Below are 9,112 nucleotides of genomic sequence, written 5' to 3'. Positions count from 1 at the left end.
AGTTAAAAGCATCAGAACCCACTTTGACTGGTTTTAATGGGAAAAAAGAAATAACTTTATTGAAGGGTATTGATAAGAAGTCCAGAAAAGCAGACACAGAAGGTATGTAGTCAAGCATAGTGCCAATGACAACTAAAGAGATCTTTCTAGTAAGCACATCTTTACCTTTCCCACTTGCATCCATAACATTTAGGACTAACTGTATGTTGGAAACTCTTACTATCTGCCACCTGCCATTCTACAATAACCAAAAGTCTCTTCCACTGTGAAGGGCTCCGAAAAGGGCCCTATAAAGGGCTCCACATATTGTTTGCTTCTAAAACCAAGGTTTCCACCAATGCCTCTATTTATTTATTTATTTTTGGCCTGTTACACACAGTTTATTTAACAATATGATATAAGAAATGAGTTGGTATGATGCCTTTATTAATAGAACCTGAGTAAGGTGTCAAGGAAGTCTGTAAAGTAACCTGATCTGTAGATTAGCTAGGTTCTGCACTGGGAACATGGACATGACAAAAACAAGAGGAATATATTTACAGACCTTGGTTATCCGTATATGGCAGAATTCTACATTGCCCAGTATTGTGTAGGCTACAGAGCCAAAATGTTCTGAGAACAACTTTCTCAAGCATCACCATATCTTTATATTGAAATGTTTAAGAATCAAATATAAACTTTTAATTTTGGGTTAATTTACTTTGTAACTTTTCTAAAAGTCTGAAATTAACCCTAAATTAAAAGTTTTAAAAATGAAAAACATGCTTCCCTAATATCTGATTCCAGTGAATATGTTTCTCAAACATCTCAACATAAGCATAATGTTGGCTACTCATTTAAAATATAGCATTTATCATACTAAAATTATATCCTTCTATATCTAGTTTTTTCATGAAGATTTCTGAAATTTAATCACATTGATTTTTTTCATCTTTTTGGATGATTTTATAAATTTTCTCCTTCTATTTTGTGGTATGGTAAATCTTTTAAAAACATTTGCTTGGAATTCTCAATGTAAATCCTAAAGCTTAAAAATTCAAAAGTTAAAAAAACTATTTTTATTAAATTAAGAAGCATAACATAATAAAATGTAAATTATATTTGACTATTAAAATAAAAATTTTTCATATTTTAAGATTATTCCTTTGTATACTTTAATTATTCCTTTATATGCATATATATTATATGATTCTACTTATACAAAATGTTAGGACAGAAATTTATATTATAGTAACACAAATCAGTGGTCATTTTGGGTGAAAGCTGAGGGGAGGGGATAAGTGAACAGGAGGGGATAAGAACAGGAGGGACTGTTCTAGGATTATGTAAATGTCCTATATTTTGACTAAGGTGATTACCTGAGTGTATAAAATTGTCATTACTCATCAAATATGTGATATTTTGATTTATAAGAAAGATATGTTTGGTCATTCAGATGACTGAAATATATTCCTGATATGTATATATTTGTTCTTCATCCACAGTTCCTAGCTCACAGTTCCCAAAACTCTTGAATTTTCTGAATGATAGAACAATGGAAGCACCTATTGTTATAATATTTGGTCTCTTGTCCACAATTCCTGAAATAGCCTCAGAGCAATAAAGGTGAAATGGGTATCGTGTTATTCATAACAGGCCCCTTTCACCACAACTGGATTTATGCTAATGAGGTAATTTTTGGAATGCACCTAAGGATGGGGTCTGGCCACCAGTGGAGTCAGTAATGCAGTTTAGGATTGGAACTTTCTAACCCCTGTCTTCCCATCAACTTCCTAAAAGGAAAAGGTGTCCAGGATGGAGTTTAGTCACCTACAGCCAATAATTTCAACAATCATGTCTACATAATAAAGCCTCTATAATAAACCAAAACAATGAGGTTCAGAGAGCTCTCAGGATGATGAACCCATGGAGGTTTGGGGAGACTGGCCCATTTAAAGAGGGCAGGGAAACTCTAAGCCCTATTCCCATAACTTGTCCTATGAAAGTGAAAATTGCTCAGCCATGTCTGACTCTTTGCGACCCCATGGACTATACAGTCCATGGAATTTTCCAGGCCAGAATACTGAAGCGGGTAGCCTTTCCCTTCTCCAGGGGATCTTCCCAACCCAGGGATCAAATCCATGTCTCCCGCATTGCAGGGAGATTCTTTTTTTTTTCCATTTATTTTTATTAGTTGGAGGCTAATTACTTTACAATATTATAGTGGTTTTTGTCATACATTGACGTGAATCAGCCATGGATTTACATGTATTCCCCATCCCAATCCCCTCTCCCACCTCCCTCTCCACCCGATTCCTCTGGGTCTTCCCAGTGCACCAGGCCCAAGCACTTGTCTCATGCATCCAGCCTGGGCTGGTGATCTGTTTCACCCTAGATAATATACATGTTTCGATGCTGGTCTCTCGAAACATCCCACCCTCACCTTCTCCCTGAGTCCAAAATTCTGTTCTGTACATCTGTGTCTCTTTTTCTGTTTTGCATATAGGGTTACCATTTTCATCTTTCTAAATTGCATATATATGCATTAGTATGGAATTAGAACTGCCATATGACCCAGCAATCCCACTTCTGGGCATACACACTGAGGAAACCAGATCTGAAAGAGACGTGCACCCCAATGTTCATCGCAGCACTGTTTATAATAGCCAGGACATGGAAGCAACCTAGATGCCCATCAGCAGACGAATGGATAAGGAAGCTGTGGTACATATACACCATGGAATATTACTCAGCCATTAAAAAGAATTCATTTGAATCAGTTCTAATGAGATGGATGAAACTGGAGCCCATCATACAGAGTGAAATAAGCCAGAAAGATAAAGACCAATACAGTCAATGCAGGCAGATTCTTTACCAGCTGAGCCACAGGGGAAGCCTGATGCATCTCTTCAATCTGGCTGATCCTGATTTACATCCTTTCATTAAAAAAAACTAGCAATCTAGTAAACAAAATGTTTCTCTGAGTTTTGGAACCCATTCTTACAAATTAATTGAACCCTCAGAAAAGATTGCTGAAACCTCCAATCTATAGCCAGTTAGTCAAAAGCACATGTGATAACCTAGACTGGCATCTGAAATATGTGTGAGGGGTGAGTCTTATAGGATTGAGCCCTTAACCCATGGTATCTGACACTAGTGTCAGACAGTGTCAAAATTGACTTAAATTGCAAGAAATTTAATGTTGTAGCAGAACATTACTTGGTGGTATGACAAACTGTCCCCCATCACATTCCCCTACTCCCCTGCCAATGAACACAATGTAATTGGGTGCAGAATTCTTAACCTGTCTGAATTCACCCACCATTTCAAATGGGTGCATTTAATTTTGTGTAAATGACCCCTTAAATTTGGTATATATATATATATTATGATCTCTGTTCTTATAAGCATAAAATTAAATTGAGAACTGATTCATTAAAAAATTAAGTGAGATATAATTTACAGTGGTATTATGGATAAGTTTTTGGTTTTGCCAGATTTGGGGGGAATTTTCAGTTTTCCCATTTAGTTAAATCTGAGTTATTATTAGATAAGCCCTTATTAATATAGCATCATATATTTAAACAAAATTAATATATTTCAGAAAATTTAGCTAAGTACAGAATGAAGACAAATTTCAATTGCTTGTCAGACTTTTTACATTCTGTTCAGTTTAGTTAAACTGCTCAGTCATGTCCGACTCCTTGCAACCCCATGGACTGCAGCCTCCCTGTCTATCACCAACTCCCTGAGTTTACTCAAACTCGTCCATGGAATCGGTGATGCCATCTAACCATCTTACCCTCTGTTGTCCCCTTCTCCTCCTGCCTTCAATCTTTCCCAGAATCAGGGTCTTTTCCAAGGAGTCAGTTCTTCACATCAGGTGGCCAGAGTATTGGAGTTTCAGCTTCAGGATCAGTCCTTCCAATGAATATTCAAGAAGGATTTCCTTTAGGATTGACTGGTTTGATCCCCTTGTGGTCCAAGGGACTCTCAAGCGTCTTCTTCAACTCCACAGGTCAAAAGCATCAATTCTTCAGCGCTCAGCTTTCTTTATAGTCCAACTCTAACATCCATACATGAATACTGGAAAAACCATAGCTTTGACTAGATGGACCTTTGTTGGCAAAGTAATGTCTCTGTTTTTTAATATGCTGTCTGGGTTGATCATAACTTTTCTTCCAAGGAGTAAGCATCTTTTAATTTCAAAGCTGCAGTCACCATCTGCAGTGATTTTGGAGCCCCCCAAAATAAAGTCTGCCACTGGTTCCACAGTTTCCCCATCTATTTGCCATGAAGTGATGGGACCAGATGCCATGATCTTAGTTTTCTGAATGTTGAGTTTTAAGCCAATTTTTTCACTCTCCTCTTTAACCTTCATCAAGAGGCTCTTCATACTTTATGTATGAAGAAAAATATATTTAGGAAATCATTTGGCACTTCTGAAGACACTAAGTAAGGATTTTGCTTGAAATTTAGTGAAGTAATTTATTAAGTTTGAAATGGATATTTACTTCAAAATTGGACAGGTAAAAGAATATAAAAAGATGGCTGGATGGCATCACCGACTCATTGGACATAAATTTTGGCAAGCTCCGGGAGTTGGTGATGGACAGAGAAGCCTGCTGTGCTGTAATCAATGGGGTCGCAAAGAGTCAGACACGACTGAGTAACTGAACTGAAACTGAAAAGAAGATCAAAGTAAATTAAATAAATAACAGTTCTTGATGAGTTTGGGGATTGAAGATGAAGAAAAGTTTAAAAAATTTTATATCTGCAAGTATGACTATAATAGTTATAATGACAATAGAAAAAGTCATCTGATTTTACAGCAGGGTGGTTGGCTTATGATCATTAGCTACCAGTCTAGTATTATGTGAACATATATTATATATTAGCATATATAATTACATCAAAATATATTAATAACATTTATTTAAATAATATGCATTGATATTGAGTAGAAAAAAGCTCTTGTGTCATGAATTCTAAAACTGAGGTAGAGACATACTGACGTGTTCATGGTCATTAAACAGTGAGAGTGGGTTAATAATGATAATATTCTTTTTCATATTAACCTTCTACCATGTAAAATTTGTGAGGGCAGGGACTCTGTCCCATCCAATACTAGAAGAACACCTGAAACTCAAACATGCTGCACATGTGTGTTAAATGAGTGAGTACATCAGCTCTAGTGAATTCCCCCACATAGCTCACCCAAACACCATGCATATTGAACATTTGAATTATATTAAAGCAACATTACATTATAAGAATACCCTGGTAAACATCAGTTACTGAGGTTGTTAAGGCAGAATGATTGGCTTCAAGAAGTAAGAATCTAGAGGGGACTTCATTTTACCCCAGCATAACACTATCCTTCTCTGACCTCCCACTCCATTCCTGCACTCTCTACTTCTCCCCCTTTATCCTAATCCCTAGAGGACCAAGGAAGAATAGATTTGGTAGGGATTGAAGACTAGATAGCAATCACGTTCCCACTGGAAGCAGAGTTGGCTTTTCTTTTCCAGTTCTACAGAACATTCCATTTTACTCCACATTGTCTTTACATGTCAGATTTTTTGTTATACATTGAACTAAATCACTGAAAAATTAAAATGATTATTCAGAGAATGTGGGAGAGTTTTAAAATCTTCATTTACTTGATGACATCTCTCAATGTCAGTTTTCCATGAAGCATTTGATCAATTTTTAACACAGACACAGCATAAACACAGTGTCAAAGACTGTCTCTGTTACAGCTGGCATTGCAATAGAACTGTTCATTTCTTTTGAAATCATGTTCCCTTTGTAACAGAAGCAGAACATAAATAAATGTGTTGGAAGAAATTATTTTCATGATTTTAATATGCTCCCTATGTTCATGATAAGGGCCATGATCACACACATTTTCATTTGATATACCTGCTGATCAGATGATCTATAATTCTTTTGGATGCAAAAATCTAAGCAATATTTAAAAATCATGAGCACCCACTACAGGATTGATACTGCATAAGGTTACTCTAATTTTCCTGTGAAGTCCAGGTGTTGTAACAATTATGGCTCATTATGTTGTCAAAGAAAGACCCGTATTCAGTAACTATTTCCAACTCAAGACAGACTGTGCTGATGCCAACAGGCTTTTCAATAACCTGTGACAATCCGGCCTGCAGAGGTTAGAATTTAGCCTCTACACTGTCATCATTTTGTCTCAGTTCCTAAATCATCTGGCTTATTTGCTGAGATCACAGATAAATAAATCCCTTGTTCATGTTCATTCTTGACAAGTTCTTCCTCTCAGTTCTCAGTATAATAAACATGATTTTCTAATGATTATCTTCTTCAGATTACTTACGGCTTTCATCTAGCACAGTACATGAAGGCAGAGGAGAAGGCAATCCAAACAGAACATGCTGCTTTTAACTTAGCTTCCATGGAGGGAGCAAGAGGTCTTTCACTTAAAATATTTCCTTCATCTCCTTGGCTGTGCACCTTGTCCCTTTCTGGGCATCTCTTGTGAACTTGTTTACATAGAGTGACTCTGGTGCCTGTTCCTTTTCTAGATTATGATCAGCCAGAAACCAGGGAATATTTGCATGATACTCAGTAATTCATATGTTTCTGATAAAAGCATAATATATATCCTGTTTTAGAAATACAAATAAAATGACTGAATCATTACATTTTCTGATCTGTCATGCAAGAATTTAAATGTAAGACTGTCATTTAAACTTATATGTAAAACTGCTTTGTTTAAAACTACATTTCTTTTCTCCAATTTGAAAATAAAATTCCATAAAAGTTTAAAGCTGATGGTTCATTGGTTGTTATACAGAGAAATTTTTTTAAAAAGAGAATCAAAAAAGTGTTTAGATTATTTGGATTAAAGTTCAGTATACTTGTGACCAATCTGAAAAAAGGGTACTCAAAGAAGAAAGAAAAAGGATGAGTACTTCCCTTCATTTACTCCTGCTCTCTGATACAAATATTTTATATTTGGGGATCTAAAGAGGTCTTGAGTTGAGATAATTGAGATGTGAAAAAATGCATTAATAGAAAACCACAGCTCTTCAAATGAAATAAACCACAAAGTCACCATCTTTATCATTAAAACTATTATCACGTAGGACTTATAACAATATGACAGTGATGATGTTAATGAAGGAGGAGATGGAGAAGCAGCAGCTGTACTGTGAACATTATTTTATATCTTGATAATGCCATTTTTTTTAATCAGCTCTTCAGTGGAAATGCTGGGGAACAAACTTTTTGTTAAAATCTGTCTTGCATGAATAGTCCCAGCAACTATTGTATAAAAAGATACATATATATATATATACATATATTTAGTTAGCAAATATGTATCCATGCATATATATATATGACTCAGATGGTAAAGAATCTGCCTGCAATGTAGGAGACCCGGGTTCAACCCCTGGTTGGAAAGATCCCCTAGAGAAGGGAATGGCATCCCACTTCAGTATTCTTGCCTGGAGAAATTCATGGACAGAGGAGCCTGGTAGGCTACAGTCCATGGTGTCACAGAGAGTTGGACATGACAGAAAGACTCACAATTTCCCTTTTCACTTCACAGTGAATATATGAATATTTATACATATATAAACATACTATATATACATACACATATATGTGTAATGTAAGTGTACATATATTAAATCCATTTAGATTTTGTAGTGTTTCTGTTTAAAAGATGATGAGATCCACTTTGGGATAAAAGGTAAATACATTTGATTCATTGAATACAACATGCCCAAATGAAAGAAATACCAAAGGGGTAGGTAGCCAAAACTTTTAATGGCAAAATACTCTGATCACACAGAATTTTCCTTTTCTTGCTACAAGAAATTACGTTGTTGATCACTTATCACAATGAGGAGGAAAACTGGGATAATTAAATTAATTTATTTGCTCATAAACTTTAGTGCATTTGATGATGTGTAAGGTTCTAACTAGCTCAATAACCAAATCAGAAATTTTTTCAAGCAAAAATAATTTTGCACATTTTAAGTGGCTATACCGTCTATGGGGTTGCACAGAGTCGGACACGACTGAAGTGACTTAGCAGCAGCAGCAGCTTGATATCTGTACCAATGAAATAGATAACTTGGTAATAGATAACTTTACATATCTTAGTTTATACTTATGCACTCCTATCATGCATGACTGTAGCCTTCTGAATACAGACATAATATGTCCCATTCAAAAATGCTATGAGAACCTAATACTTTGCATAAAATGAGTCTAAAATTATTCCAGGCCCTATGTGCATGCTCAGTTACTCAGTTGTGTCTAACCCAATATACTGTATAGCCCGCCAGGCTCTTCTGTTCATGGAGTTTTCCAGGTAAGAATACTGGTGTGGGTTACCATTTCTTCTTGCAGGGGATCTTTAAGATCCAGGGATCGGACACATGTCTCCTGCATTGCAGGCAGATTCTTTACTGTCTGAGCTAACAGGGAAGCCTTGTCAGTGATGAAATGTTCCAATACTTGATTTATACTCTCAGTATTTAGTTTTGATCGATATTAAAAGTTGCTGAGGGAACTTCCCTGGCAATTCAGTGGTTAAGACTTTGCCTTCCAAAGCCAGGGTAGAAGTGTGGGTTCAATCCCTGGTTGGAGAACTAAGATCCTACATTCACCCTGGCCAAAAAACCAAAACATAAAACAGAAGCAAAATTGTAACAAATTCAATAAAGACTGCAATAATGATCCACACCAAAAAAAAATCCTAAAAAATAAAGTTGCTGGGCTTAGGAGAGGTGATATATTTAACTTTGTCAGTCATTCATACTTATCATGAATCAGTTTTTTATCATGCTCTGCCCTGAGAATTATAAATAGGAGATAGGAGAGAGGATAGTTCCAATGAACTAAGTGCCTGAGATTGGAGGGGGGGCCACCAGAGAGGAGGAGAGAATAGGAAACTAACTTTGTTTATTTCACTGCTATTTAGTCTGTGCTGTAAAGCAAGGAAGGACACTGATTTACTCTTTAAACTAGGCAAACTGGCATTATGTTCTGAGGCACGTGGACGTTATTGACAATGTCTGGTTGACATTTTAGTTCCTTTCTTTGACATTTGTCTTTGTTAGGCTTGAAAAAGGTA

This window comes from Dama dama, chromosome 25 (genome assembly GCF_033118175.1).
Source record: "Dama dama isolate Ldn47 chromosome 25, ASM3311817v1, whole genome shotgun sequence".
NCBI classification, from domain to species: Eukaryota; Metazoa; Chordata; class Mammalia; order Artiodactyla; family Cervidae; genus Dama; species Dama dama.
Note: the sequence above shows the minus strand (reverse complement) of the source record.